Raw genomic sequence first — 24,882 nt, forward strand, 5'->3', positions numbered from 1 at the left:
AGTTCATTGTCAGATGTAAATATTAAAACTCATAGTAAATGTCTGCAGAGAAGTCATATCCATTTTATTATTTATCACAGTCAGCATTAACATCTCCAATACCAATCAAGGGAATAAATGTATCATAGCATCTTCTGGTAATAACTTCTGTAAGTAATGGCTCAAGAATTTTTTTGGGAAGCCTCTGTTTAATAACATTTTTTTCTAGTGTGTCTACCTGTATATTAAATAATAGGTCATTAGTAACATTTGGTGCTAAACATACTAGATGGCCGTTCACCAGGGACTTTTTTCTGGTGCATAGGGTGACAACTATTATAATGTAGCACGCATGAGAATAGGTAGCTTCCCTGCATAAATTACAGATGCAATTCTTGTTATAACAGTCCTTAATAATCTGAATGCCCAAATAGTTCAATGTTTCATGACTGACTTCACTTGTAAATTGTAAAACCTATGTAGTACCAGTAATACATTCTAAAAACTCTAATAGCATGATGGCATTTGTGGTCCAAAAATACACTTGTTATCTGAAAATCTGGTATATAAGCTCCAACAGGAGGTAAACATTGAATTCAAAATATATCTCTTTTCCTATTCGGCAATTACATGTTTGGAAAAACCAGGGGTGCAAAAAGTGCCCATGGCCGCTCCTGTTTTTTGTTTAAAGAACATAGCTTCAAAAAACACATAATTGTAATTTAAAACACACTGCATTAATCAGTGATCGCATTTAAATCTACAGCGGATACATTACTTTCATCTACCAAGTAGTCATAGAGCCATTCTAGCACTAATACGTACGGAATCACATTAAATAAGCATTTCACGTGTACAGTGGCAAATAAAATGTCTTCTTACTTACCAACTGTCAATTGTTTTTTTCAAAAGGTCCCATGAGTCTTTTAAAATATAACTATGTAACTCACAAACATCCCTCAATTTTATGTCAGTGTATTTGCCCAAACCATAAGTTTTGAAGTGGCCACCTTTAAATAAGGGACAGAAAGGAAGAGTCTTATGTCCTTGTATATTTCAGGTATTCAAAATTAGATGGTACCCTTTAAATGGAACAGGCAATTTGTCTTTGGCTTTGCATGTTAATAACATTTGATCAATATTGTAATAAGCAATACTTATCATGTTAAAGGAAACCTCTCCATTTGTATCACTGTACAAGTGTTCTAACATTTTGTTTACATATTTACAATGGTTTATCACTATATGTCCTCCACCTTTATCAGGCTTCATTATCTGAATTTCAGAATTATTGCAGATTTCTCTAGCAATGTACCTTGCATCTTGGCTATGATTATACCAAGAACACTTATTCTTGTTAAAGTTGCTCAAATCACCTCAAATGTCCTGATTGCACATATTTCCAAAGGTGCGTAGAATTGAGTGGATTAAATGTACTATGCCTAATTAACATATCTCCAGAAGTTTCTACATTAATTTCATTTGTTTCATTCTTTGAATGCCAAAGAGCTAAATTTAATTTACAGGTAAACAATCAAACAGTCAATCAATACATTTCTTACCATACTTCTTGATGCTGGAACAAAGTAGTTCCTCTTTGAAATAAATAAACATGCACACAATCAGGAACAACATCACTGTAATTATAAATTTTAAAGTCACAAACTACATCATTGTCACCAATGAGCAAGGTTATGTCCTTTTGTTCCAAGTTCGCCGATGCCCCTTCTGTCTCATTCTTGAGTTTGCTTTCCATCTTGTGTCTGTTGCTTTCCACAGTGTATGTATTGTTCTGCTGGTATTACTGCCTCATCCTCCGTGATCTCCTGGGCAAGGGGGATTGCTCTAAAGGGTCATCCCCTCCATTTTCATCATTCCTATTTTATAATTAGGACTTGGTGAATACACAATTTCACCACTCCCCATTTTTGACCGAATACCCAGTTTAGATGGTGGGGTAGATATACTTGGTTATTACTGTACTCTCTCCAATCCCGGTCCATTTTATTTTGTTTCCTCTCCTTAATGGTGGCACAGGACATTTTAGCATTATCAAAAGTGTTGTGCATGTATCTTTGTAAACAGCAAATAGTAAATCCTTATTGATAGAGACATCAAAGTTAGTAATTTCACTGGTAATTCTCTTCATTTCACGCCCATTGTACTGCATAATAAGCTCCATATGTTCACACCCATGTTGATCAAACAGTTCCAATAACTCAATATGATACGCATAACCTTCAATTACACCTGTCGGAAATTTCCGGGTTTTGTAGCCCTTCGGGTACACTTTTGTACCGAATACAGTCTATACAATATCGATTTTCAATCTGTAATTTACAAAATTTTAAAAGCTATTTCTCAAAGTCATTAAGTAAATTATTCAAAGATTTATTACCTTCACTGGGAACAGGTACAAGTTCCACTCTCTTGATTAGCCAATCCTGAACTGATGACATGCCAGTAGATCCACACTCTTGCCCCCTCCTTGAGTTGGTGTTTACCAGTGAGTTGGCCATTCTAGCAGTGTGGCTACTTCCACCAAGTGCACTTTGTCCCAAAGATATAGATACCTGCTGATAAAATCCTCTTCTGAATTGGGGAACATATCCAAACTCTGTGTTTAAATGAGGTACTCCCCCTCCTTTAATGCATAAAAGGGTTTGGGTTAACTGCTCAACCAGCAAAGTTAAATTATCAATAAAAGCAGGCATGAAAGCTGTAGTATCTCCTTAGTTGTTATCCATCATTGCTCAAATGTTGTAAAAAAAAAAAAAAACTTTAATGTACCAAAACAGTTAAGTACTTATGTCTTTCCACTCTCCAAATACTTCATCAGAACACAGACTTAATGACATCCCTTCCTTTTATAACTTTAAAGTCACTCATTTCCTTTCATTTTAAGATACATCGTACATAAAGGGATCACAACCTTAAAAGAGATACAGTGGAAACCATTTCATTTAGTCCAGGAGGACTATAAGCATACAATTTAAATTGGGAAAACAGTTCTTTTATTTCCAGTAGTTCATTGTGTGCAACCCCTCTCAAGTCAATGTTTAACCTTTCTATACCAAAACAACAGAATTGCATGATTTTGTTTGTCTTTCATGTGACTAAATAGTGAATTTATAACATCCTTCTTTTTAATGTCATTTAAATGTTCATATTAAACAACCAGTAAGAGGAACTATAGCTTGTGGGCTCAAAAATGAGGTGTGATTCACATTACTTTATACAGCAAAATATGAGATGCAAGTGCACTGTCAGGAAAAGCATAGCTTTCTATCTCAAAAGTAATACTAAACAAGGAAGTACAGAGAGATTGCTTAGAAGTAAGACTATTCATTACGAAAAATGTTCAACTGTATCTGTTAGATTGTATATCATTGTACAAATGTCGGAGTTCTCACTACTTAGAGTACAAACCAAACAATTGTTTTCTGATCCTCAGAAGCAGAAGACTGCTACTTACAGTTTTCCGTTAAACAGATTAATCATTCGTTCATTCAGCTGTGCTTACACTGTGTTAGAATGCAGCAATATGTGCCTGCCTTTTACTTATACATTCCATTCCTATCTTGAGAAAGATAAGCTTTACATGTGTAAGGGGGATAATGTGAGGTACAAAGCTGAACATCTAGAAGTTAGTATTGTTGCAAAGGAGGATGCTCTTGTGAGAAAACAGGCCTTTCTTGTTTTTTTTTTCATTTATTTAATTCTGGTCACAGATTTGCATCTGTTAGCAGTTTTCTTGGGATAAGTGAAATGATACATGCACACATTCAATGAAAATCTTAGCCAGAACAATGGATAATTCACCTTTCTTTTATTTTCTCAAGATTCTGTCTCCTACAATGTGAGTGTGTGTGAGTAGGGGTCATTATGGAAGTTGGCAGGTGGGAGGTTGGCAAAACTGTTAAGGTGTTTACCTTACAGACACAAGGCACAGGGCTTGATTCTCACATGAGGTAATTGGCTAGGCTTAAAATGGCCCACAAAGGCAGTTAGCCTAGAACTAATCAGTCAACCTATGATGACATAATGAGCATGTGATAGATACATAAGAGGTGAATAGAGGAATATACCAATCTGAGCAGACACCTTGTTAATGTGGAACTATGAGCAAAAATGAGAGCCCATGTTAATGAAGCTGCTTTAAGCAGATTACCACTCTTTCAGAGTAATATAATGTTTTTCTTTCAGAAAAAATAGCCAGTGATTGATCATTTGGCTAGTCCATTGAATTACTGTCCAAACTGAAATGTAGAAAAGTAAAGATCTAGAGATATCTAGGGTCCAAATATACCATACTAGATGTTTACAGGTTGCACAGATCTGAATTCACAATGTTTACATCCCAAAAGACATGTGTGGGGTACACAATAAAATTATCTTAAGAACAAGGGTAATAATCCCTTTACAAACTATGCAAATGGTGCTGTTTCAATTACATGAAAGTCATCTTGGTGTTGCTTACATGAACAGTTTTAGCAAGACATTATATGTGGGGGCTAAATATGGATTTTGATACTACAAATATATTTTATTCTACAATACCACTACACAAAGGAGGTAACTCCACAGGTCTATTTAACTACAAACCCATTGCAATTATCTGCCCTCTTTCCACAATCCTTGAAAAATATATTCATAACCAGCTTCTTAAGTACCTGATAGATGGAGATCTTCTGACCCCTCTTCAACATGGTTTCAGGCCTAATCATAGCACTTCTACTGCCCTCCTATCCTTCACTCACACTGTTGCTGAAGCCAGGGACAAAAATATTCTAGTATCTTGCCTTTTCCCCGACCTCTCTAAAGCTTTTGATGCTGTCTCCCATTCTAAGCTACTTGCCAAAAGTACAGTTGTGTACACTTACCATAAATGTAGATGTTCAAGTGTATTCACTGTTGCATTCATCACATTTGGGTTATCTGCTTGCAGGTAGCCCTCAGTTGGCCTGAATACCAGAGTCCTGGGATTTCTGCATCGGATGCTGTCGCTTCTTCCATGATGTCAGGTTGTCAGGGGTATAAAACATGCAGCTGATGCCATTACATCAGTTTTTCTTGCCCCAGATGTCAAGTGCCCCCAAAATAGGAAGCAATTACATGGTATGTAACACCCCCAGCAAAAAACAAATACCAATGATATAAGATATGCCAAACAAAAAAGATAGGTAGAGGTAAAGAGAAGTCAGGGGGCTGGAGGGAGGGTAACCAGGACTACAACAGTGAATACACTCGAACATCTACATTTATGGTAAGTGTACACAACTGTACTATGTTCTTCATGTTTCACTGTTGCAGTCATCACATTTGGGTTGATTCCCAAAGCTAAGGAAGGGTGGAGGTAGTTAAGAAGCATTAGGGCTGGCAGTCAGGCCCTGTAAGCAAATCCAGCTCCGGCTTTATTAAAAATAGATAAGTGGTAATGCTTGGTGAAGGTGGCTACAGAACTCCAGGTTGCAGCTTCCAGAATGTACCTGGTAGGGACTCCCCTGTGAAATGCTGTAGAGGTGGAAGTAGCCCTAGTGGAATGTGTTCTGATCCCCTGTGGGGTAGGTTTCCCATGGTGTTTGTAGCAGAAATGGATGCAGTGTGCTATCCATTTAGAAATGGTTTGCTTTGAAATGGCCTTGCCCTCTGCCCCTGCAGCAAAGCTGACTAGCAGCTAGTCAGATTTTCTGAAAGGCTTAGTCCTGTCCAGATAGAACCTGAGCTGCCTGTGCATGTCCAGGGAGAGCAGGATACTTTCCCCTTTATTCTGAGGATTAGGGAAAAAAGTTGGCAAATTAATGGATTGGTTTAAAGCATAAATAATGGGGTAGTCCTGAGGGAAACCCTGTCTGCATGGAAGATAATAAAGGGTTCCACAGCCATAAGGGCCTGCAATTCAGACACTGTTCCAGCTGAAGTGATGGCTAGAAGTAAAGCTGTCTTCCATGAGAGGAATTTTAACAATGCTGTGGCAGCAGGTTCAAAGAGCAGAAGCGTGAGCTTTTCCAATACAAAGTTAAGGTCCCAGGCAGGAGTGGGAGCTCTCCTGGGCGGTCTTAAATTTTTGGCTCCTCTCAGGAACTGTTTGACAAGAGGATGAGAGAAAAGGATGGCTCAGTATTATAATGAGCTGAGATGGCAGAGGCATGAATCTTAACTGATGAGAAGGATAGGCCTTTGTGGAGCATTTTTGTTAAGTAATCTAGTATATGAGGTAAGTTGGGCACAGTTGTGTCCATTCCTTGAGAATGGCTCCAGGAGCAGTATCTTTTACACTTTTCTAAATAGGATTTTCTAATACTAGGCCTCCTTGCCTCAAGAATGACATCCAGCACCTGCTTACTGAGAGTTGCTGGTGAAGAATTCAGTGGATGAGCCAGGCTGCTAGGTTCAGGGTCTGTAGCTGAGGGTGCAGAATCTGGCCCACCTGCTGGAGATAGCAGGGAAGGAGTCTGGGGCAGGTGCCATGGTGGCAGCACTGTCAGACTGTGCAAAAGAGGGTACCAGTGCTGGTGTGGCCAATCCGGTGCAATCAGGATTGTCCATGGCTTGTCCTGTTTGATTTTTAATAGAATCTTCAAGAGGAGGGGCAGAGGAGTAAAGGCATAGACTGAGAGGTTTTCCGAGGTGAAGGATAGGGCATCCACTTTCCAAGCTTGGCTGTGGGGAGTTCTGGTGCAATATTTGGTCAATTGATAGATCTGAGGGGAAGCAAAAAGGTCCACCTCTGGTGCCCCCCACCTGTTCCTCAAAAGCTTGAATATTTTAGGTTCCAGTTTCCACTTGTGTGAGTCCATGAGATTTCTGCTTAAGTCGTCTGCCAGTGAATTTAGTTTGCCTGGCAGATATTGAGCTTGCAGGTGCACTTGGCTGCTCAAGGCTGTGTTCCACAGAGCCATGACTAATCTGCAGAGTGGGTAAGAATGGGATCCCCCCCTGCTTATTTATGTACCACATAACTGTGGTGTTGTCTGTCTTTACCAATAATTGTCCTGGAAGAATAAGGCCTTTGAAGGCTGTCAGAGCATTCTGTACAGCAAACATTTATTTTTGATTGATATGCAGGTGCATTTACTTTGGGTTTCATTTGCCCTGAATGCACTGCCCTGCTATGTGAGCTTCCCATGCATAGACTGATGCATCAGTTGTTAGGGTTTTGGCGGCAGGGGGTAGAGTGAAAGGGAGTCCCTTGTTGTGGTTGCAGGCCTCTGCCCACCAAAGGAACTCTGTCCTTAGGCAAGGAATGACAGGAATCATTGTCTCCAGGTCCTGAGAATGTTGACACCAGAGACTTTTTAGGTACCATTGAAGTTTCCTCATATGCAGACTTGCATAGGGAATTAATAAAATGCAAGGGGCCACGAACCCCAGAGCTTGCAGTATTTTTCTTGCAGATAGCTGGGTTTTGATGGCCAGTAGATTGAAGTAGTTTTTCAAATAAATTTGTTTCTCTGGACTGAGGAATGCCATCTGGAATACAGTCTGTTGGCTGGGTACTAGCTGTGATTTCTTTTTGTTGATGGTGTACCTCAGTGAAGTTATAAGTCTCTTTACAAATGCCAGGTGCTGTACTAGCAAGTCCTGACTGTACTCCTGAATCAGGCAATTGTCCAAGTATGGGTAAATTTGAATTCTTCTCTGCCTGCAATATGCAATGGCTGGAGCTAGGCACTTTGCGAATACCCTGGGCGCAGTAGATAAGCCAAAGGAAAGTGCAGAGAATTGATAGTGCATAGAGCCTGCTCTGAAGCATAGGTATTTCCTGCAAGTTTCCCTTATGGGGATGTGCAGATAAGCTTCTTTTAAGTCTAGGGGTGCTAGCCAGGAGTCCTAGGCTAGCATAGGAAGCAGCTGTTGGAGAGTTAGCATTTTGAATTTTGGAACCACCAGAAAGGAGTTGAGAAAAGAGAGATCCAGGATAGGAGGCCAAGAGTTTTCTTTTCTGGGGACCAGAAACAGTCTGGAATAAAAGCCTTGTCACCTTTGTTCTGCAGGGACAGGTTGAATAGCGTTGATACTGAGAAGAGAAAGTACTTGCTTTTGGGCCCCTGCCCACTGGTTTGGGGGGTGGTCTGGCCATCCGCTTAGAGTTGGGAGTGAGTGGAAGTGGAATCTGTATCCCTGGGAAACTGTTTAAGACCCATCTGTCTTAGGTAATGTATTCCTAGTTTTTGCCATGCAGGGCAAGTTTCCATCTTAAAGGTGCAAGTGCTTGGGCAAGGCTTTGGAGAGTTAAGCATAAGTCATTGTGCAATTTTACCATATGATGGTGGCTTACTACTCCCTGTTTTAGACGTGGGAGCACTCCATTGCTTACATCTGTGGATAAACTGAAACTGAAGTCTTGGTGGTCTGCTGCCCCTGGGCTTGGACTGAGAAGGTCTGGAAGGGACTGGAAAAGACCAGTTTTTTGAAGGCCAATGCCTACTGAATCTAGGTGGCTGTACTTGTAAGAAATCTTTAACAGTTTGCATAGATTTGGCTTTCTCCTCCATCCTTTTGAGGATTTTTACTGCTTTATTGCCAAATAGATGCTCTTAATGGTGCATCCAGTAATTTTGCTTTGACATGATCTGGCTGGTTTTGTTCCTTAAGCCAAGCATGCCTTCTAAGAACAGACCCAGTGACAGCAGCCCTGCAAGATGCTTCTAAAGCATCAAACCCACATTGCAAAGTATGTTTACCAACTTGGTTAGCAGAATGCATTAACTCTTGCAAATCTTTGTGTTCTGCACAGTCAGGAATCAACATAATTTTCTGTTTAATTAGCTCCATAATATGCTGCTGATATTTTAACATATGAAACTGGCAATTTAAAGCCCTAATGGTAAGAGTAGCAGAGGTGTATACCTTCTTACCCCATCTGTCTAAAGCCCTAGAATCCCTGTCCGAAGGGGTAGGATTTTTGGCAGTTGTAGCCTTAATGCCTTTAGGTCCCTGGGAAATGGTCTCTGGATCCACAGTAAGATTCTTAAAAAGGAATTTGTGGGAGTCAGGTACTCTATAGTACTTGTCAGGTTTCCTGGGAGCTGGAGGAAAAGTATCAGGGGTAAGGCTGGATTCCAAGAAGACATCATCTACAATTTCCAGAACAGCAGGAATAGCTAGAGGTCTGTGCTGAGGCAAGTTTAAAAATTCCCTGAATCTCTTTTTGGATTGAGAGTAGTCCTGGCTTTCCCAGCGGAAATGCTCTCTAAGGGTATGCAGGGTTTCACCAAAAGAAAAATCTTCTCGTAGGGAGGCAGAGGGAATGGAATCCTCTGCATCAGAATCCTCATAGGTAGATAAGGGTATGTCTTGGTAATCAGAAGGATCAGAGTTATCAGATTCCTGATCAGAAGAATCAGAAGGTAAATCAGTTATTGGTCTCTTTGAGGGGGAAGGCTGACTTCCCCTAATTAAGATAATGAGGTCTTCAGACATTCTAAGCATTTGTTTTTGTGGCATGTGGGCCTGAGAATGCACTTTGGTCGCAGGTTTCCTAGGTGTACTGTAAATGTTAGGCCCGAGAAATTCAGTATTTTTGGTATGAAACAAAGTCATCGGTTTGATATGAAAATTGGAAGGCCTGAATACACCCTCAGAAGCTGGTGCCTGAACAGCGGCTCAGGACCCATCCAAGGTAGAGACATCCGCAGGTTCCATAGTCGAAGAAGCATCTCGTGGCATACCAGATTCCGAATGGATCTCAGTAGAGGCCTGCAAATCTGTAGAAGTGGGTATCAGGGGCTGCAAAAGCACCTTACTGAGTACAGGCAGACTGGCGACTAGCTTAATGGTAGCATCATCGGCAGTTTTTGACCTATGCAGTCTGTCTCTTTCTTTATCCTTATGTTTTTTTTTTTGGAAGATCGGTAACCGGATGGCTTATCGAAGCCATTTCGGAGTACGAAGATCAAGAGCGAAAGAATTTAGCTACAAAAATTGCCTGATGATGAATAGTTTGGTTATTGAACAAGGCACAAAACCAACAGCGAGGGACATTGTGGTCTGGGCCTAAACAGGTGATGCAGTAAGAATGAAAATCTCTGTGAGATATTTGCTTTCCACAGGCAAGACAATTATTAATTTTTTCTGACATCGGTTAGAGCATGAAAAAAGGATCCTCAATGGGGTACTTTTCTTTTAGAAGACTTCAGGTCTGAAACTCAAAAAACGAAAAATTCAGGAGGCAGCCGACCGGTACTTGTGAACTGCTTCTGCTTCGGGCACCGCACGGTACGAAAGACCGTCGGCTGCATGTTTTATACCCCTGACGACCTGATGTCATGGAAGAAGTGACAGCATCCGACGCAGAAATCCCAAGACTCTGGTATTCAGGCCAACTGAGGGCTACCTGCAGGCAGATGACCCAAATGTGATGACTGCAACAGTGAAACATGAAGAACATCATATTGAGCTTAATCTATCTCCATCTACTATTCATCGGTTCTCGAGCTATCTCTCAAACAGACTCCAGTCTGTTAGATGGCAATCCGCCTGTTACTCCTTTTTCATTACTTTCCCACAGATTTGTACTTCTGCTTTCAGCCACATTTTTCTTCACTGGATGTATATCCTATGTTGCATTGTTACTTCTCTTTATCTCATTTTTTTCTATATTGCATTGTTAATTTTTATATTTGTTGGTTACGCATTTTCTAGTATGTAATCTCATGTTAATACTGTATCCTGGAGCATTTCTCCTCGGGTCTCCACTGAAAACGGGCCATAACAAAATAAAATATAAAAAGATTGAGCATTAAATTTACAGGAAAAGGTGAACAGCATTAGATAGGAATTGCTACTCCAGCAATTCTAAGTAGTATAACAATGCATGAAAGACATTCCTTATTTTGGACTTTTTCAGGGAGTAGGTGTGCGTGTGTGTGTGTGTGTGTGTGTGTGTGTGTGTGTGTGTGTGTGTGTGTGTGTGTGTGTGTGTGTGTGTGTGTGTGTGTGTGTTTGTGTGTGTGTGTGTGTGTGTGTGTGTGTATGTGTGTGTGTGTGTGTGTGTGTGTGTGTGTGTGTGTGTGTGTGTGTGTGTGTGTGTGTGTGTGTGTGTGTGTTTGTGCGAGTGTGTGTGTGCGGTCTCACTACCCTCTTGTAGACCTTTCCTTTCACTCTTACTGGTACTCGTCTGTCACAAATTACTCCTGACACTCTTCTCCACCCACTCCATCCTGTCTGTACTCTCTTCTTCACCTCTCTTCCACACTCACTGTTACTCTGAACTATTGACCCCAAGTATTTAAACTCATCCACCTTTGCCACCTCTACTCCTTGCATCCTCACCATTCCTCTATCATCCCTCTCATTCACACACATATATTCTGTCTTAGTCCTGCTGACCTCCATTCCTCTTCTCTCTAGAGCATATCTCCATCTCTCCAGGGTCTCCTCCACCTGTTCCCTACTCTCACTACAGATCACAATGTCATCTGCAAACATCATAGTCCAGGGGGACTCCTGTCTGATCTCATCTGTCAACCTGTCCATCACCATTGCAAATAAGAAAGGGCTCAGAGCTGATCCTTGATGTAACCCCACCTCCACCTTAAACGCATCCATCACTCCCACCGCAGACCTCACCACTGTCACACTACCCTCGTATATCTCCTGTACCATTCTTACATACTTTTCTGACACTTCTGACTTCGTCATACAATACCACAACTTCTCTCTAGGCACCCTGTCATATGCTTTCTCTATGTCTACAAAAACACAATGCAACTCCTTCTGACATTCTCTGTACTTCTCCATCAACACTCTCAGAGCAAAGATCGTATCTGTAGTGCTCTTTCCTGGCATGAAACCATACTGCTGATCACTAATCATGACGTCCCTTCTTAACCTTGCTTCCACTACTCTTTCCCATAACTTCATGCTGTGACTGATCAATTTAATCCCTCTGTAGTTACTACAGCTCTGCACATCACCCTTATTCTTAAAAATCGGTACCAAAACATTTTTTCTCCATTCCTCAGGCATCCTCTCACTTTCCAAGATTTCATTAAACAATCTGGTTAAAAGCTCCACTGCCATTTCACCTAAACACCTCCATGCTTCCATAGGTATGTCGTCTGGACCAACAGCCTTTCCATTCTTCATCTTCTTCATAGCTATCCTTACTTCCTCCTTGCTAATCCATTGCACTTCATGATTCACTGTCCGCACATCATCCAACCTTCTCTCCCTCTCATTCTCTTCATTTAGCAACCCCTCAAAGTACTCTTTCCATCTGCTCAACACACTCTCCTCGCTTGTGAGTATGTTTCCCTCATTATCCTTTATCATCTTTACCTGCTGCACATCTTTTATAGATATATATATATATATATATATATATATATATATATATATATATATATGTATACACATATGGGTCTACTACGGTTGATTGAAAACTCACTTGACTGAAAATGAAATTACTAGGACCACTTCACTGAAAGCTCACTTCACTGAAAACTCATTTCTTTGAAACTCATTTCGTTGAAAGTCATAAATGGCCGTTTCCCCACTGTAGTGTGACCCTGGAGTTAGTGTATAAAGTAAGGGGGGTGTGGGGGGTGTAGCGCCACACATATTATAAACATTTTAAACTAAACACAGTGATACTTACAAGTGCAGTAAATAACTGTTTCCAAAAGAGAATATATAATCAAGATATGTGGGGGCTGTGCCCCCCACACCCCCCTTACTTTATATACTAACTCCAGGGTTGCACTCCAGTGGGGAAAAGGCCATTTATGACTTTCAACTAAATGAGTTTCAGTCAAGTGAGTTTTCAGTGAAGTGGTCCTAGTAATTTCATTTTCAGTCAAGTGAGTTTTCAATCAGCCGTAGTAGACCCATATATATATATATATATATATATATATATATATATATATATATATATATATATATATATTTATATATATATATATATATATATATATATATATATATATATATTGGTTTAAATGTGCACAATCTCGAACTGACATTGTGTGAACGCATAACAACAAAGTGCAGCGTGATTCATTATTGTGAGTTCAGAAATGTGAATGGAGATCACAGTACAGTGAAGACCAGGGAATTTACCCCATCCTCACTGTAGTGCAGTTTCAGAATTGGTATATAAAATTTGCAGGGGGAGTGGGGGCCCAGTAAAAAACTTGTGCCATTGACATGAAAGTCTAATGGCAAGTTCCGCTGAATAGCCTGGATGTTTAACGTCACCTAAAGCTATTTTGAATTATATCGAATGCAGACGTTGGACAACTGATGTTTGACATAGTATAGGAAATGACATTTCATTTCCGACGTTATATTTCGAAGGTGTAAGCAAACGACAAAATGCCATTATTTTGTTTAAATAGTAAACCATATCTATCCATATATATAAATATATATATATATGTATATATATATATATATATATATATATATATATATATATATATATATATATATGTATAAAATCTGTAAAGCTCAAAATACTGAAAACTCAAAATACTGAAACTCAAAATACCGGAAAAAAAAAAACAGTACAGCAACACAACTATATTGCAGCAGAACTACATACAGAAACATATACTCTTCTGCAAGGGCAGGGGGGCAAGCTAAAGTGCAATCTTGAAGTTGATATATTTAAGTAGCAGGGGGTGTGGGGACACAGCCCCCCACAGGGGATATGCAGGGGGCTTGCACCCCTACTTATACTTGGAGAAGAGTAATATGGTTTGTATTTTATTTGTTTCAGTATGTACCTGTGCTGAAATATGATAAGTGTTTGTATCCTGTGTGTTTTCAGTATTTTGAGTTTTTACTATTTTGAGCTTTAGTGATTTTAGTTTCAGTATTTTAAGTTTAGGTATTTTAAAAGTCAGTATTTTGAAGTGGACCCAAGTGGTTTGTTTCCCAAGGAAAGAAGTTTAGTAGCCCATGATTTTGGTGGAATGCCATTTCACTGAATTGGAGTTGGCCAACTACAATTCGAAGAAGTGTAAATTCGGTGAGTAAAAAGTAGATCCATATGAATGTTTAAATATCAGATGTGTTCTTATATGGCATAATTAATTCTAGCCTAGCATGGTATTTTTTCCTATCTCTTATCTATTCATGACCTGTACATTTTACTGAAGTTCAGTCATGTATTTATTCATGTTCACTTATCTAAATCCTGCTATTGGCCTGTTATTGTGATGTCATTATATCATTTATACTGTTATTTATTGCACTGAGAATGTTTGTTTTAAATATTCTGATGAAGTCCAGCACATTAAACTGGATGAAAGCGCTAGTTATTGGCTCTCAGTTTCTTTATTCTTCTTTATTATTTTTTAAAGTGTTTTGAGAAGTTTTTATTGAATATATATATATATATATATATATATATATATATATATATATATATATGTGTGTGTGTGTGTGTGTGTGTGTGTGTGTGTGTGTGTGTATGTATGTGTGTTCATATATTTACACACAAAGAGATTGGTAGAGGTACACGGATATGGTTTTCCAGCAGTTCATCAAATGCATAGCATGTTGACAGATATCTTCTCTCTCACAAACTATCAAATGCACTCATAATCAAATGCAGGCTCTAGCAAGTCACAAGACAGAGACTTCGACCTGCTTAATGAGGTTTCTTTTCTGGTCACAGTTGTGTGACTGCAGAGTTGCATCACCAGCGTCCCCATATTGACTTACTGTGGGCATGCCTCAGCTTGTGGCCCTGGAACCCCATACCCCTTGTGACATTTCTTGCCAAGGTATCCAATGCAAACAGTTTTCACCCTGCAGAGCCACATGGAGACAGTACGCATATTATATGTGGTTAACTAACTTATTCAGAATCAATTCTGATGAAGTCAAACTACATTGACGAAAGCGCTTAATTTTTTATGTACTACAGTGGAAATAAAGAGTGTTTCTGGACTCGCAACATTAATGCTATTTTCTTTGTTGTAAATGTTTTTCGAGCACTAATTTACCATCATTTATTTTGGGTTATTCAGAATCATGCTGGAAGCAAATGCACAGAGAAGGAATCAAACCATATACCCTGGGCTACAGGAAACAGTTCATTAATTGCTCAAAGCCTTAATCATATGAGCTAACTGCCACATAGACCTTAAACTTTGTGAAATTCCAAGTCAGCAGAATCTTTACTGAAAGTCTGCTATTTCCTGGTTGTAGGGTAATGAGATGTTTAGCATAAAATGGTGACAGTGCTTTATATAATGCTGATTAGTGTGTCAGCTATGCTAATTATTGTCACTTTCTGTGATTTGCTGTCATTTGCAGTGCTCTACTCAAACATCTGAGCGCTAGCCATTCACATCAATTGTGACCATAAAGCATGTAACCAGTATACTCATGCAGATAACATATGCTTACTCATGGTTGCAGGATTTAGCACTATGGTGTTATATCCTACTGCCATGGTAGTATTAAAACTATTTGAAGGCACAGTGGTGCAGAAGTACAATGCAAGATGCTTAGTTCACAAGAATTTGTTCATGCACATGAAGCTACAGTTTTGCCCCAGGTGTGGACCTGACTTAGTGCACATGGTTATGTCAGGCAGAGAATGCAGGACCACAGCATGGTATGTCAAGGAGAGCAGTATTTTCCTGTTCTTCCAACACAGGAATTATAGGGCGTACCTTGCTAGCCCGGATGGATGACTGTAATAAACTTTCTGGGATGAGGAATGAGGCCACTGATGTCACTCATTACTGTGATATGTGCTGGCATAGATTCAGTAACCTGAAGTGGTGCCACCCCAACCTGGTTGGCCCATGGGGTGCAAGTTCAGGATTGGGAGGCTGAAATGCACTGTGTATAGTTTCTCAGTATCACTGCTTCCTACTATTTTAATTGTTGAACATGTATATAAATAACCCCCCTCCCAGTCTTTCAAACCATTCTGAAAGACTTCCTAACCAAAAGCTGGCACTGTCCTTGCTCAACACTAGTATAAACTATATTCCTAAATGTGAAAAAAAAAAATACCTATTCATAGGATCATAGGAGTTTACTAGGCTAATGGCCCTAGGTCCCTTACAAGCCTAGCCAAATACAACCCCTGTTCCCAAGAATATCAAGGTATTAAGCGGAACTAAGTAAACAAATACCGCCCCTGACTAAGAGGGACACAGGTGAAACTCCCAGGGTGAATTTGCAGTTTCCCATCCACTCATCCAAATTATGCTTTTATAAAGTCAGTGAGGGGCTCTGTTTCACCTGAACTGGAAGTTTGTTCCAGAGGAGTTGTAACCTCTGTGAGACATATCTGTCTCTCCAACAACTCCTGATGATATCATATACTAGACTGAGTTCCCTAGGGTGAGTGCATCTTATACCATTTGATTTATGAATGTGCAGCATTTCCATTAGAGGAGGATCTGAGATTGCTTTATATGCAAGGTAGAGGTTACCTTTGAGTACTCAAAAAACAGAAAAATACACCATTCCCTGTATACCAGCATTAAAAAAAGATGTGGCCTTGAAGCTGTTCAGAACAAGTTAAAGGAAGGACCACATGTTTCCTTTTTCATATAAATATTGGTATTCTGTCTAACTTATAATTATTTCAAGCTTGAAAAGGAATTTTTTTGCAGAAGGAAGGGAATGCAGTGGGAGCACCCTTTGCTTCCTCCTATGACATCATCTTTATGGTGGATTCCAAGAAAAAGTTCATATATTCTATGGATTTTTTTTCTAAGAGGGTGATTGTATATAAGCCTTACATAGATATGTGATTTTTATTTGTAGGGGTGATAATACACAATTTGGGGAATTTGTGAGCCAGCTGAATGAAAACTATTTTGGTCTAAAATTTACCCATATGGTGAAAAAAACTTGATTCAATTTTTAGATGTAGACTTATATGCTGGAAAGGAGAGGCAGGTGCAATTTAGACCATATAGGAAAGCCACTACTGTGAATAACTTTTTGCATATAAGCAGCATGACCCCCCCCCCCCTTTTATTGAACTCCCTGCCTGATGGTGAGTTCAAATGGATTTTTCACCAATACTCTGGAAGAAGATTTGGTGGAAGGAGAATTAGTTAAGGTAAAAGAAAGATTTTTGGAGAGGTGGTATTCTTCTAATAATTTAAAAAGGGCCAAGGATAAATTAGTTAGAAGCAGTAGAAGAGGGGATGGAAGAGGAAGGTGTTTTGAACAGCATATGTATAATGATGGACAGAAAAAATGGGGTACGAGTATTTATTTTTTGACTAAATATTCTCCCTTTTTAAGTGTCTTGAGACAATCATTCAACAATCTGTTGCCAGTGATTACTGAGGATGAGACAGTGGGTAAGCTCTTCCTGAATCAGGTAACATTTTCATATAGTATATATTTAAATCTTGAGGAACTTTTGAATTCTAAGGTGATGGTTTCAGAGGGAATAGCTTGGAGTTCTTTCTCTTGAGGACAATGTAAGGTTTGAAAGATGAACAGGACTCTATCAGGTACTCAAATCAATGTGAGAGTATATAACTCGATGGATAGATTTTACTGTCACTCATGTGGAGTGATATATATATGCTTAGATGTGGGTGCATGCCAATCAAATGCTATGTTGGTCAGACAAAACAAATGGCCAAAGTTTGCATACTTGAGCATCTTGGGGACATTAAGAATGGTAATTTGGATATCTCTGTGACAGAATATTTTCACCAAGTCCACGGAGGCTTGGATGATAGCCTTTTTTTCAGTGTATTAGCTAAACCACTTTTAAATAGAGGGGGAGATTTTATCCATATGTTGTTGGAGTTGAAAAGCAAGTTTATTTTAAATTGCAGCATGATGCAACCAAGGGGAATGAATTTGGAAGTCAACTTGAATATATAATAAAGGTTTTGGTGCAAGTTTCAAAGCAAGTTGCTTTTAAATTGAATAAGGATAAGTTATTGAAGTGGATGTTTGAAATAAATTTATGAGCCTGTGAAAACTTTTTTTGTGTAGGTGAATAATGTGCACTTTAATGTATACAACTTTAAATGCATGGACTTGCATAATTTGTTCAATTACCTGGTAATGATTGGGTAATTGATGAAAAGCACTTGTATGAAGTGAGCTATAATGTCTGAAAAAGTTATTCCATGAAGGCGTACACCAGGGTACGGGAAGCACTAGTAAAGAAAATGTGGCCACAGAACTGCTTGCTCCAGTGGTGTGTTTTTCTGTTTTTTGAGTTTTGACATTTGCATTGATTCGTTGTGATCACCTCTGAGTAGTCTGTAAGACACAAAGTATAATGACAGTGATTTCAGTCTGTCAATGTATGACATATGCTGCAGACCCTGAATTTTCCTTGTAGGAAACCTTTGAGGTCTTTCCAGTTGCTGCAGGTGCCTGGTAAGGTATGCATCAAAGGTAGCAGTGTACTCTGTTATTGACCTGATGAGTGAGTAGTACAGGGGGTTATAATGTCTTTTGTTCTGGATGCAATGCCCTTACTTATGAGGTGGGCAATGTAGAAAGCCTTTCTTAACAGTGTGAAGATGTAGTGGTCAAAGGAAAGGTTGCTGTCAACCTGTGTGCCCAAATCTTCCACCACTGGTTGCATGCTTATGGGGTTGTTATTAATTTGGTAATTTGCAGGAATGGTGCCCTTACCAAAGGAGATGATAATGCATTTTTTACACTGAGTTTTAGCCCATGACTTTGGCACCAGTCGTTTGTCTGTGTAAGTCCCTCTTATAGGATGTTGACATTTGGGGATTTGATGATTGCACCCAGTTTTCAATCATCAGGAAACTTTGTCAGCCATACACCTTTTGCTTTAGCTTGTATATCCGAGAAGTAGATTCCAAACAATAGGGGCCTCAATACAGATCCCTGTGGAACAGCATTGGTTATGGGTCTGCTGAGGTTGAGTCACCTATTTTGACTGTGTATGTCCCATCAGTGAGCCAGTTTGCAACCCACCTGACAATATACAGGTAGAGCTCCAGCTGGTAGAGTTTATCAATGTTATCTGAGTGGGGAATAGTGTCAAAGGCCTTGGGCAGGTCCAGGTAGGCAATATGCATGGATTTGCCTTTGTCCAGGGCTTTGGTGACTGTCTCAAAGAAGTCCACCAAGTTCAACAGGCAAGATCTCCCATTAATGATGCCAAACTGGTCAGATCGAGCATTTGGCGGTCTTCTATATCTTTGCTGATAATGTCCATGATTATTCTTTCCATACCCTTGCAGATTATGCTGGTCAGGCTTATGGGTCTATAGTTCCCAGGGTCTGTGAAGGAACCTCTTTTATGTAATGGGATGACAGTTACTGTTTTTCACGCAGCTGGTTCAAAACCAGTCCTTAGACTGTGGTTAAAAAGAGTACCCAGTAGTGCAGCTAGTTCCTGTTTTAATCCATTTAGAGTGCAGCGTGAAATATTATCATACCCCATAGAGGCTGTGTTTTTGACTTTGGAAAGAACATTTACGACCTGCTCCCTCAAGATACTAGGTGGAGGGCAGGTGGTAGAGATGCTTTAGTGGGTTATGTGGCAGGGACAGAGGGGAGACGTTTTCACTGAGGTCGTTAGCTAGCAGGTTGGCTACTTCTGCGATTTTACTATACATGATGCCATCAACAACCAGTTTTGTGCAGATATGGGTTTTTCCTTTAAGGTTTCTGATGTAGCTAAAGAAGGCCTTATGGGTATCCTTAGTGAATGAGGCTAACTTGGCTTTATAGTTAGCTTTAGAATGCCTTGCAATGTGTCTTATTTGCTTGTTTAAGCCAAAAAGGGAATGCTTCCAATGCAGAGACGTTCCTTCCTGCTCATGGACAGCAATTTATTTCTCTTATTATATAACCCATTAATGGCGGATGTTCAGCAGGCAGGCTTGTTCTTTCTTGAGGATCTTGTTTTGATCCTATCAGGTATGGGTGAGTCAATAGATTTGTATATATTTACACAATCCATTGATGTCAATCCCAGTATAGGTGTCCATGCCATCAGTGAGGGCAGGGGCTATGAAGCTATTAATGATGTCTAGTATTAGGTTGTAATTGACTTTGGAGAAGTCTTTTAGTCTAGTTCCTGCTAATGAGGGGGTCAGATGTTATTATTACTCCCAATAAGACTGTTTTATGATCATACCTCACTAGGGAGGGCCACACACATGGGGTGGTGCAACGATCATCCATGTTAGTGAGCACCAGATCCAGAATGTTTGGGCCCCTTGTGGGGGTGTCAACCAACTGGTCCAGGGCACTGGAGTTGATGAAGTGCAAGAAGTGTGTTAGTACAAGTATCATTTACACACTCTATGGGTGGGTAGTTAATGTCATCTAAAACCAGGGTGTTTGGTTGTATCTTGAGCGATTCAAGTAGATCCAAGTATGCAGTCTGGGTAACCTGCTTCATGGACAAGGTCCTATAAATGGCCGTAACTTGGTGAGGGGTCTTACCTACAGTCAACTGGACGTGGATTAATTCAACGGAATTGTTGTGATTAACCAGTCTAGAGGTGTATTTATCTTTGATGAATATTGATACTCCACCTCCTTTAGTTCTTGCACTTTCAGTTTGTGGTCTGAATGTGTGGAAAGCATTATAACCTGGCAAGACTGGTGTGCTTTCTGTGGCCTTAAACCAAGTCTCTGTGACTGCACATATGTCAGCATCTTCTAAGTTGAGGGCTACTTCCACTGAGTGCAGTTTTAGATTTAGACTCCTAGAATTTAGCAGCACAACCTTGAGGTTCCTTTTGAAAATATTTTTATGTCCGTAATTTGTTGTTGTGACATTGCCTAAAAGGCATTATGGAGGAAGCAAGACCCTTAGCCAGTAACCGAAATCCCAGAGGTGACAGAAAAAGACCATCTCTAGCAAAGCAGTGTGGTCTTTTTACCATGTCATCCCAGACTGATAGGTACTAGATCCCCTTAGAATGACACCAAAAACTAAGCCAATTGTTGAAGTCAATCATTTTTTGTTTGTATTGTGATATCATCTTAGGTAAAGTTAATATGTTGCTCAAGGCTAGGGACATACCTGACTGAGACTCATATTAATAGAGCTCAGTCATGTCTCTCTTTATATAGTCCAGTAAGGTACATCTCAAGTCATTCACACCAACATGAACTATGATGGAGTCATAACAGTACTTGTTGTGGAGAGACTTGAGTGCATTTGTGATCTAGTTGATCCTGGCACCCAACAGACAGCTGACCGTAACCTTCTCCTTGACCAGCTTGGTGAGTGGGACATCTGTGTGTCTCACTATATTCCTGCCTATGATCAAAGAATTTGGTTTAGATGTGCTTTTAGGGTTGCCACCTTTTCAAATGTCCAAAAGTGGGACATTATTTGTAGAAATGTGAGACTTGCAGGATAAAACATACCCACGGCCAGTGCAAAAGACAGAACTTCACTTTCTTGCCAAAATAAAAGCTTATTCTCATAGCATTTAAGTTGTTTATGCTATTTTGTATAACATTTAGGTGTTTCAGACATAAAATAACTGTTTTATGCAACTACTAAAGAAAACCTAAGAAATATTTTTGTCCTAAAATCTCAGGACATTTGCCATTTTTTAGTTTTTTTTTGCAGGACACAACTGCCCAAAGTGTGTCTGTTCCTCGCAAAGAGGGACAGGTGGTAACCCTATGTGCTTTGCCTTAGGGGCTTGTTTGGTGATACACTGGTACCTGTGTTTTTATATGTATTGAGTGCTGTAGGTGCTGCATTAGCTGTAGCATGTCTGTGTTTGGAAAGTCTCTGGTGTTTAGACAGGTTTCCGGTGAGTACCTCCGCTTATGATGGTTTATGTGTTGCATGCATGGTTTGCGAAGGAGGTGTAGAATGTGAGCTGACAACCCGTTCAGTATTACTGTTCTGTGAATGAGAGAGCAAGGATTCCAGATTCTTAGTGTAAATGCATCTCTCACAAATTGAGCTTTAGTGGTTTAGGAGTAGTGGGTTGTCAGGGTACATGAGGCAATTGCTACACTTGCTCAGGATATCCATGTCAATCAGAATGGCAGGAGAAATGGAGGAGAACTGACCATTCATAATACTAGATATAAATTTGCTTACTTTAATGAGGACAGTTCCATAAGTGCTGCCTAAATACAAGCAAACTTAATCAATTTTCAAACTAGCTGGGCAATATAAATGCTCAATACAGAGACTTATTCCAACAGTCTTCAACTCCGATGGGTCCTTTGTTACACTGTTCGGCCACAAGGGAGCAGGGGGCCCTCTTAATGTAACATGGCTGGTTTTAGTGCTCAGATAATGCCAAACAGTCTAGATTCAGTGAATCTGAATCTAGCCTATTCTAGAAAATACAAAGTGCAGGAAAAACAGTCTCAAACAGCAAACAGTTGAAACAGTGAAACAGCAAAACAGTTAAAATGGCTAAAAAATACTTAAAAGTAGGAGGCAATTCAGTAATACACGTTTTAAAAGTGCAGTACAGTTAATAAAATACTTATTTTTTCTCTATATTTCAAAGGACACCTTGCATTTTGTTTGGGTTCAATGCAGAGATCAGAGAGAGGACACACTAATCCTAGAGCAGCTCCTGTAAACTGAGTACAGGCCCAAGCTAAGTTAAGCAATTTTCAAACAAGGTGGCCAATGGAAATGCTCAATACTGAGCCTTGTTCCAACAATCTCCAACTCAGATGGGTCCTTTGCTACACTCATACCTTACATCTCCTTACTCTCCCTTCTTTACTTCCTTACTTCTGTCAATTTCTTTCCCCTGATTTCTCTCTAAATATAACACAAGCCTACTTTTTTCTCATTTCATATTGCAATTCCTGTTTGTATTATACTAACTTACCTTTTATTTGTCTATAAACTGGCTAAAATTTCTCTAACTGTTAAATCACTGTCATATAACTTGTATATATTCTTAACCAATGTTTTTTATATTGTGTCTAATTTGGTATAATTATTTAAACTGTATTTGATTTTTGTATTATTTTTAAAGACTGTAAAAATTATTGTTCTTAAAATGTTTTGTAATACTTTGGAGCTTTTCTCCCCTGGCCTCCGCTGAAAATGGTCTCCTACCATTCAGACTTTCCCAGTAATCAAATGTCAATAAATAAATAAATACTTAGCAATGCATACTTTGCTTAGTAGTAGTGGAGGAGCTGAATATTGCAGAAGATAAGAAAACCTGTCCTGGCATAGGCATGTGTATGATATCTGTGCCAGTCCGTCATACAACTGCCATCATGTTTGTAGCATATTTTTCATGTTGTGTCATTGTTTTGCAGACCCAGTTGTGGAAGAAGAGGGTGGAGTCACCATGGGCTGTACTAGCCAATACCTCTGGCATTGGGTTGCCAGTGGTCATTAGGTCTGCTGGAGGTGTATCTTTCTCTTTTATATCTACTTTTCATGAGGAAGCTTAAAGCTTCTGTTCTGAAGGTGAAGTAGAGGGGTCATGTCTGGTTTCCTGGTATCAGTTGCTGAGGCTGGTGGCTACTTACATACACTGGCAACTGGATACATGTCTTAGCAATGTGGAGTATTTTTCCATGGCTTATAGAGTTGGGTACCTGGCAGGCCCTACCAGTCAAAGGAGCACATTGTCCAAACCATTGCCCAAATAGGATAGTGATGCATGGATTTGTTGCCCTCTGGGCTAGCCTGCAATACAACCATGCCAGGAGCCTACTCCATGTATTCTGGTGTTTTCCTGCTTATGTGTCATTCCCCATTCCCTGATCATTATCCAATCCTTACCTTCACCACGTGACAACTCTCTGTATGCCTGAGTCCATCCACTGTCCTCACCACCTTTGTGTGTATACTGACCCTCGCTGTTTGAAGCTGTGTTCTGTGTTTATCTGTCTGCCCTTGTTATCTGTTGTCCTTCTGCTATCCATTCCACAACCATTCCTCATTACCTTCCTCACCTTGTCTTTATTTGTAACGATCACAAAAGGGGCGCTTTCCCTCCAAAACAAAAAATACCCTTTCTCACACCTTTGTCATACTTTATGGTTAGCCCTGTGTATTTACTTTTTCCTTCCTGGTCTTCCTACCTACCCTGTTACCTCCCCATATATTTGATGAATTTGGTTGGCACTTGGTTGTGATCTAACTGGTAGCTGTTGCACTTCTTTTCTTGTACTGGATCAACATAACATGCAACAATATACTGTCACATTGTATATGTGAGCATCCGTTGACTCAGAAATACTAGCCTGTCTATACAGTGGCATTCATTAAGTTGGTCACGTGCTCTACTGTATCACTCCAGCCATACAGTAACCTAGTGCTGCTCAACCATTTTCTACTAGGCTTCTCTTTAATTAACTGATCCCTCACTCAGCCTGCTGGCACTATTTAATGCTTAATTTATGTCTGATTACCTCCTTAGCTTCTTGTGCAACAATTTAATTGAAAATTAGCACCGATCACTTATGTAGCACTTGCCATGCATCCTCTTGGCCATCATGTTCTGTTAAAGTTGGCATTTCCATAGAACTAAAATGTTTTGCAGGTGGTTACATGACATAGGCACACATACATACAGAAAAACATGTATACGTAGAAAGTTAGCTTCATATATGGATTAATACCCAGTTTATGGCAGGGCTGGGGACCATCTATAAACTCCCTTTATGAGTCCTCAGTTAGTAATAGATAACACGTTATCTGGATTACAAAGAAATATGTTGTATGCTGAAAAAGTCAGAGGAGAATTTGGAAATAAAATGTATTTATTCCCTGAGTTTATATCAGACTTGGATTATTTTTATTTATAATGATTTATTGTTATATGTTCACAACACATTGGTGTCTTGTAGATATTTATGATAAATATATTTGACTTTCACACATAAAGTTTAATCAGATAATAAAACAGATCATGTATCAAATAGGATATAGTTTCCAGTACTTTAAAAAGTCATTATTCCCTAGTCTTTCAAGAACTTCACCTCATG

General features: G+C 39.6%; 1 protein-coding gene across 1 annotated transcript in view; it reads right to left on the reverse strand.

Annotated features, from left to right (window-relative positions):
• The window catches only part of SH3BP1 (SH3 domain binding protein 1), a 1,277,628-nt gene that overhangs the window by 829,837 nt on the left and 422,909 nt on the right, over window positions 1-24,882 (reverse strand). The window lies entirely within an intron of this gene.

This window comes from Protopterus annectens, chromosome 1.part0 (genome assembly GCF_019279795.1).
Source record: "Protopterus annectens isolate FY-2018-M chromosome 1.part0, PAN1.0, whole genome shotgun sequence".
Lineage (NCBI taxonomy): Eukaryota > Metazoa > Chordata > Ceratodontiformes > Protopteridae > Protopterus > Protopterus annectens.